Genomic DNA, 8,713 nt, shown 5'->3' with positions numbered 1-8,713 from the left:
GAGCCAAATACAGGGCAATCTTAGAAGAAAACCCATTAGAATCTCCAGAAGACTTGAGACTGGGGTGGAGGTTCAACTTCCAGCAAGACAATGACCCATACATACAACATACTTATGTTATGCCCTGTACACAGGATCGCACATTCTGACAACAAAATCTATGTTTATTTTCCGACGGATGTTGGCTCAAACTTGTCTTGCATACACACGGTCACACAAATCTTGTCGGAAACTCCGATTGCCAAGAACGCGGTGACGTACAACACATACGACGAGCCGAGAAAGATGAAGTTCAATAGCCAGTGCGGCTCTTCTACTTGATTTCGAGCATGCGTGGAACTTTGGGCGTCAGAATTGTGTACAAAGGATTTCCGACAAAGGATTTTGTTGTCAGAAAATTTGAGATCCAGATCTCAAATTTAGCTTGTCAGAAATTCCAACAGAAAATGTACGATGAAGCCTACACACGGTCGGAATTTCCGACAAGAAGCTCACATCGAACATTTGTTGTCGGAAAATCCTATCATGTGTACAGGGCATTTAGTCAAAGTCCAGACCTAAAGCTAGTTGAGAAGCTTACAGTGGTGGCCAAATTCCCACTCTTGCAGACAACTAAAAAGATCTTTGGCGTCCAACAGCTGGCTCTGCCAAGTGTCATTGGCCCTGGGACTATGCAGGCACTATCAAATGGGAGGTCAATCTGTCACTGCTCAAAGGACCCCCAACAACCTCTAGAGGAACCATAGTTGAGAAAGGCTTATCCTTAGTCTTATTGCCCTTTGCTTCTACTCTGGCAGCTACAGTTATTTAGGTGAGAGGAGAGGAGGGGGAGCTGCCAGCACCAACATTATTTGACACACCGAGAAGAAGAGAGGGCTATGATATTCAAAGACAGAGGGGGCTGTGTTAGAAAAAGGAGTAGTCAAAGTATAAAAAATAATATCTGACGAAGACAAACACAGCAAGTACTGTAAGTATTTAAAATACTTGTATTGTTTGTGCTTCTACCTGCAGTTTCATAAGTTAGAGACAGAGCCTCCTAAAAGTAAGGCCCCTTTCACACGGGACGGATCCGTGTTGATCCGCCCCGTGAACATCCGCTGCTCAGCGGGGATCGCTCCGTTTTCCCCAGCTGAGCAGGCAAATGACAGGGCGGGACCCGCACACTGTGCAGGGACCGCCCTGTCAGATCTCTGCTCTCTCCTATGGGGGATCGGAGGAACACAGACCGTCTGTCCGTGTTCATCCGATCCGCTCTGCAGACGGATAGAAAAATAGGATTTTCTTCCGTCCGCAGAATCGGACGAGAGCGGAGCCGGACGACATCGGGTGTTTGCGGATGTACATCCGCTGACACCCGCTATCCCATAGGGATGCATGTATGTCTGTATTTCATCCGAAAACGGATGGATGAAATACGGACATACGGTCCGCATGTGTGAAAGGGGCCTTAGGTGATTTACCACCTGTTCCTTAAAGTGTAACTTCACCCAAAAGGGGGAAGTTCCTCCTCCATTCCTCCTCTGCCATGTTTGGCATGAAATTCTTTTTTGGGGGGAGCTGGTACCTAGTTTTGACAGGTACCCACTCCCACTTCCACTTAGATTGACTAGGCGATCAGAGCAGAAGTTCTCCTCTCCCCCTCCCTCCCCACAGTCTTCTGGGACATGTGACAGGTACCATTTACAAAGCGCAGTGCAGCTTGCCATGTGTAGTGCGCAGCCGGCTGTGAAGCCAAAATCTGCATAGCTGGCTGCGCACAGTAATGCCGCGTACACACGGCTGGACTTTTCAACCGGACTTGTCCGACGGACGCCGACGGACCAAATCCGGCTTCTCTGGACCTTCAGCGGACTTTTCCAGTCGCAAATCTTTTTGGAACATGCTTCAAATCTTTACATCGTAACTCCACCGGACCCAGAAATCCGCTTGTCTGTATGCTAGTCCGATGGACAAAAACTGACAATAGGGCAGCTATTGGCTATCAACTTCCTTATTTTAGTCCGGTGTACGTCATCACGTACGAATCCGTCAGACTTTGGTGTGATCGTGTGTAGGCAAGTCCGGTCGTTAGAAAGTCTGTTGAAAGTCCACCAAAAGTTCATCGAAAGTCTGTTGAAAGTCTGTTGGACGGGCTGTTGGACTTTAGTAGCTGAAAAGTCCAACTGTGTGTACGCGGCATAAGGATGCTGACGCTGGGAACCCGAAGGCTAGTGAAGAAATAGCCCAATGAGGACAGCACTGGGTCCCTGGGCAGGTGAGTGTCCTTTTATTAAAAGTCGGCAGCTACAGGATTTGCAGCTGCTGACTTTTATTTATTTATTATTATTTTTTTAGTTGACCTTCTCTTTAAATTCCCTTGGTAATGTGCTTTTTAATGTGTTAAAGTCCCCTTGTACTGTATGTCATTGGTAATAAGCTTTTTTTTTGCTAATTTCTCAAGAAATTGCATCTGTGTTATTGTATTTCACTTGTGATTTCTATAAAAAATAGATGTTTCTAATAATGAGCATCCCATAAAATATTGTTTTCTGCAAATTTTTCTGGAAATACACATCCCTGTGTCTGTTGTGATGCCAGTAAGTATTATGACAATGTATGTCTTTGGTTACCTAGGAAAATGTTCTTGTGCATTTACATCCCTTATAATTTATGTACAGTAATGTCCCTGCCAATGTGTAAATGCTCTGGCAATCTATGACGTTAGTAATATATTATATGTCTTTGTTAATGCCCCTTATACAATTTATCTCCATTTGTCTCCAAAAATATCATTTTTTTTTTGTAATTTATGTAAATCTGGTACATTTTGTCCTTGCTGCATGGCACCTTTAGTAAGATATTTTCTCACTTAATATAGTGTTATTCTGATTTTTTCCAGACTGGTTAAAAAAGTAGAAGGATGCATGAGGAAGAGGGTCAGAACTCCAACTTCAGAGATGACCTGGGTTCAGTTTGAGGAAAGAAACTTTGCAAAAAAAAAAAAAGGCCTGAGTGGGAAAAATGCATAAATGCAAAAATAAAATGCCATTTAGCGGGGAGCCTAATATTAACCTATTAACCTAATACATTCTCTGCAATAAAGTGTTACTAAACCCACGACAGTAAAATGAGTCTGTATAGGCAGTAAAAAATGCTTGTTATACTCACTGTGGAACCTAAGGGGTTAATCCTTTGCATTGTGTAAAAAAGGCTGTTGGATCCCATCTTCTCTGATCCTCCCCTTCTTCCACTGTCCCCAATCTATCTCCTGATAGTACAGAGCCTTGGGGGCACTCTGTACATGCTCAGTTAGGTGTGTATTGCTAGACAGTTTTTTTTTTCTTTTGGGAGGGTGCATGTGATCAGCACAGGGCCAATTAGCACTGTCCAGGCAGAGGGTCAGAGGTCATGCAGCCTCATAGGACAGTCAGAGGAGAACGAAAACTCCTCCTACAAGCTCTAACCAGTGCTTGGCTGAACACTAATAGATGTCACAAGACTGCTATATGTTGCTGATGAGAAAAGGTATTAGGCTGGGTCCACACTAGAGCACGGAACGGCTCACAGCAGGGGTTCCGGTGGGTCTCCATTCACCGGTTAAGATCCAATTTCAGCCTGAATTTTTGGCTGAATTCAGACCTGAAATGGACCAATAGATGCACAGGACTCCTGTGCAATTCGCACCGGAGCCACTCCGTAGATGTGTGAATCAGCTCCATAGAGAGCCGTTCACAATCTCCTGCTATGCGAATAGGATGCGGGGAAACCCGCATCCAATTCACAAAAGCGTGAGCCCAGCCTTAACCAGTTCCCGACCAGCCACCGAAGTTATACTGTAGCAGGTTGTCTCCCCTGTGCGAATCGCCGTACATGTACGGCGGTCCGTGCACTAGCTTTTGCGGGTGTGCGCCCGCCGCCGGAGGACTCGATGTCCACCGCCCACCCACGATTGCGGGAAAGAGAGGCAGAATGGGGATCTGCCAGTGTAAACAAGGCGGATCCCTGTTCTGACATGGGAGGAGAGAGAGATAGTGTTTAAGAACAGCAATCTCTCTCTTCTCCCAGTCAGTCAGTCCCCTTGCCAGTTAGAAACACCTCCCTAAGGAACACTTAACCCCTTGATCCCCCCCAGTGTTAACCCCTTCCTTGTCAGTGTCATTTATACAGTGATCAGTGCGTTTTTATAGCACTGATCACTGTATTGGTGTCACTGGTCCCCAATAAGTGTCACTTAGGGTCAGATTTGTCCACCGCAATGTCGCAGTCTCCCTAAAAATAGCAGATCGCCACCATTAATAGTAAAAACAATAAAAAAAATTAAAAATCCCTAAATCTTTCCCCTATTTTGTAGACGCTATAATGATTGTGATTTTTTTACCAAAAATATGTAGCAGAATATATATTGGCCTAAACTCATGAATACATTTGTTTTTTTATAATTTTTTTTGTATATGTATTATAACAGAGAGTAAAAAAAATTTTCAAAATTGTCGGTCTTTTTTTGTATATAGCGCAAAAAATAAAAAAAGCAGAGGTGATCAAATACCACCAAAAGAAAGCTCTATTTGTGGGAAAAAAAGGACGTCAAGTTTGTTTGGGTACAAGGTCGCATGCCCGCACAATTGTCAGTTAAAGTGACGCAGTGCCGTATTGCAAAAAATGGCCTGGTCATTAAGGGGGTAAATCCTTCAAGGGGCTGAAGTGGTTAAGCAGTTTATATTTCCTAAAATGATTGATTGCATTTCCATGTTCTGTGTACTGTGAGAGACCAGATATAGTGAATGCAGGCTCCTGGGTTTAGTAACACTTTAAGGTAAAAAAAAACTTTCATGTTAAGCACCCAGCGTTGTGAATGAGAGCACTGTGCCAGAGAGCACCATCAGCTGCTGCTGTCAATCAAATCCTGTGAGGAGGGAGCAGGGGGTGAGGTAGAGCTGCTCTGTGTGTGTCAATGGACACACATAGCCCAGCTCAGGGGTGACCCCGCACAAGTGCCCCCATAGCAAGTGGCTTGCTATGGGGGCACTTGGAAGGGAGGAGGAGCCAAGAACACCAGTAGGCAATAGTCTTGATGAGTTAGGTGGAGGAGCTACTCTGGAAGAGAACAGCAGGATGCAAGACTAGAGTGGAAGCCCCTTGTAGAGAAAGAGATGTCCTAAAGCCCATGCCCAGAGAGGACATGACCATTGGCTATAAAATGTAAGTGTGCACCAAAGCAAGCCCACTGGAGTATCGTTATCTGAACTTTTATACAGTAATTTAGTCCAAGTCATATTTTGTAAAGTGATACTCGTGTCATTTAGACTCTGTACTACCAGTATTTGGATCTGTATTGCCATATGTGTTAGGGCTATAATGTCAATCACATGGTTCTCTCAGTTATACCATGCAATTGAACACCTTTAAAGCATTTTAGTATATTCAGGAAATTTTTTGAAAAGTCACTAAAATTCCTTTATTCCTTAAGTATGAAAGAGAAGCCAAGTAATGTGTTATAAGGGAATTGCAATGCACAGCCGAGGGAAGGTGAGTAGAGTGCAGAGCTGAAGAAATACTTTAACCACTTGTCTACCAGTGCTGTTGTTCATACATGGGAGATGGTAGACAGGGATTTTAAACACACTCCTGGCTACTATAATACTCTGGGTACACCACTGGTTCCCAGGGTTCTGGAAAAAAAATAAGGTAGAATTGCCTTTCATCATTTGACTGATCGATTATTTGACAGAACTTTATGCATATGGTAGGTTTTCTTTAAAACTCTCCCAGGCAGAAGCAAATATGGAAACTAATGACTGAAAAGAGGATCCCAAAGTTTCTATTTTGCAGAGGACCACTTCTGACCTTAAAGGAACACTGCCATAAGAGATAAATGGAGGCTGCATTACTAAACTCTCCTTTGAATGTGCTTGTTTCCTGGCCTAGGGTTTAGGGGTTAGGGGGCTAGCGTTAGGGGGTTAGTGTTAAGGGGTTAGGGCTTGGATGGTTTGCCTTTAAAGCCCAAGTTTAGTTATTTATTTTTTTTAATCAGCAAAATAGATGGTACATGCCTGTAGTGAGAAATGTCCCCTGTACTGGTGCCAGCTGTCCTAGATGAAATCTTCTGTCCTCTAAACACCCCCCTCCACACACACACACACACACACACACACACACACACACACACACACACTCTCTCTCGCAGTGGTAATCTTCCAGTAGTTCATACAGCTGGAGTATAGTGCTACCTCCGTAGGAGCCGCTGGTGAATGTCATCTCCCACTCTGCACAGCCAGGCACATGAATTTTCCATACACTCAGGAGTCAAGAAGCATTCCTTGCAGCTTTGTTTGTTTTTTTTTTATTTAGGGGAATATAACTTGGATGGGGATGGGTTATTATGGGATGCCCATTTGATCAACAGAACTCTTCAGGGACTCAACCTATATACCGTACATCCGGTATATACACACTCCTCTTCTTCTACCTCCAGCACTAACTTGCTTGTAGAACTACAACTCCCAGGACCAGCTAGCACTTTGGTTTTGATCCAACACTGACTCAGTCAGATCCTTGTGAATGCCCTTTGCAGGCAGGGACTTTGCTAGCTGTCCTTTCCTGTGGCTACTGATCCCAGTACCCCTTCTTCAGGTACTGCCAGCCCATCTGGCTACAGCTTCCCCTTTCACTAGCCCTCCTGGCTACTTCTCCACAGTCCTCCCAGACTGACTCTGCATCCATCCCAGACTGATTGTACCCAGTCCCTTCAGGAATGCTCTCAGTCCTTTGACTGCAACACTCACCAGCCCGCGTGGCTGTCTTCCGCCTCCTTCGATATCCTAATGCCCCGTACACACGATCGGATTTTCCGACAACAAATGTTGGATGTGAGCTTGTTGTCGGAAAGTCCGACCATGTGTATGCTCCATCGAACATTTGCTGTCGGAATTTCCGCCCACAAATGTTTGAGAGCAGGTCCTCAAATTTTCCGCCAACAAAACTTGTCGTTGGATTTTCCGATTGTGTGTACACAAGTCCGTCGCACAAAAGTTCACGCATGCTCAGAATCAAGCAGAAGGAGCCGCACTGGCTATTGAACTTCCTTTTTCTCGGTTCATCGTACATGTTGTACGTCACCGCGTTCTTGACGTTCAGAATTTTGAACGTCAAGAACGCGTGACATACAACATGTACGATGAACCGAGAAAAAGGAAGTTCAATAGCCAGTGCGGCTCCTTCTGCTTGATTCTGAGCATGCGTGAACTTTTGTGCGACGGACTTGTGTACAACATTTGTGCGACCGTGTGTATGCAAGACAAGTTTTAGTCAACATCCTTCTGAAAAAATCCACGGTTTTGTTGTCTGAAAATCCAATCGTGTGAACGGGGCATAACACTCCATCTCTGTCTTCCAGCCAAACTCCACACTGCCCCTGCTGAGCTGACCCAGAGTATTTGAGGGAGCCTGCCCCCGGCCAACCCTTCTGTTGGGGATTGGTCAAGGCCCTCAGAACACTCCAGATAGCTCCCCTTAGACCCCTCCCACCTGCTTCTGGAATCTTTTCCCAGTTTCCAGATAGCAGGGGGAGTCACCAGAGATGCTGCTATGAGTCATCCAGCCCAGATAGCAAGTAATTGTGCTGCAAGTTTGACTTGCTAAGCTATTGCTAGACTTGCCAGGCTTTACAAGTTTGTTGCACAATTGCAGCAAGTCCACATTGCATGACTCCAGATCAAATTTCTTTGCAAAAATTCTGCAAGTCTGCTGCAAGTTCTTGTTCAGTTATGTTGTGCAATAATCATCCCACCACCGGAGTCACTGTGGCTGGATTTTTATGCTGTATACTAGCAGTCTGCTCTTGCTGTAGACTCACTACTGTAACTTTGCTCTTGCTAGAGACTTGCCACGCAAATTTGCTACAAATTGGAAAAGTGTTAACTAGAACTTGTGCTTCAAGTGTTCTGCAAATTGTACAACTTGCCAGTGAAAATGTGCAGCAAGTTAACAAACTTACAATTCAACACTGCCACAAATTTGGGGCAAGTTATCCTTGCTATGTGGGAGCCTACCTGAGTCACTCAAACCCTGACCCAGAAAATAAAACGCAGGCTTGGCTGCCAGCCAAGCCTAAAAATGTACCTACACTAACACAACTTAAATTCTATCACTAGCACTCTAGCAACATTAGGTGCTACCAGGGGCAGCCCGTCCATTAGGGACGCAGGGGCGCTGCCCCCCTGTCCATGCATCCGGCCTCTACATTTGGGGCGCCAGATGCATGTGTTCCAATGGGGGGGTGTTTTTTTTTTTGAAGCACTTGATTAGAGCCAGAGACTCTAATAGGCTTCAAAAAAGGGAGGGCTCAGAGCACTGCGCTCCGAGGACCCCCAGTTGTGTGATAATAGCAAAAGAATATTCACTATTGTCACATTGAATCTCCTCCCCACCAATCAGGAAGTGGGTCCTGAGAACTTTTTCCCGATTGTGCAAAACGACAAGCGAACCTTTTGGACCATGACGAGGAGAGAGGAGGAGCGAGGAGAGGTGGAGGCCGCTGGAGGAGACGCAGGGGATGAAGCTGCCACCCGGAGGGAAGCACTGCCTGCAGGTAAGTGCGGGCTCTTCGACCGACTGATGGTTGTGGTGGTTGTGTGCGGACCCAACCGACCCACGGGAGGGGAGGTGGGTTTGGGTGCATTGTTTGCCACCCCCCCCAATATACCACAAGCCGCCACTGGGCGCTCATGAAAAG

Source organism: Aquarana catesbeiana, linkage group LG04, assembly GCF_042186555.1.
Source record: "Aquarana catesbeiana isolate 2022-GZ linkage group LG04, ASM4218655v1, whole genome shotgun sequence".
Classification (NCBI taxonomy): domain Eukaryota; kingdom Metazoa; phylum Chordata; class Amphibia; order Anura; family Ranidae; genus Aquarana; species Aquarana catesbeiana.
Note: the sequence above shows the minus strand (reverse complement) of the source record.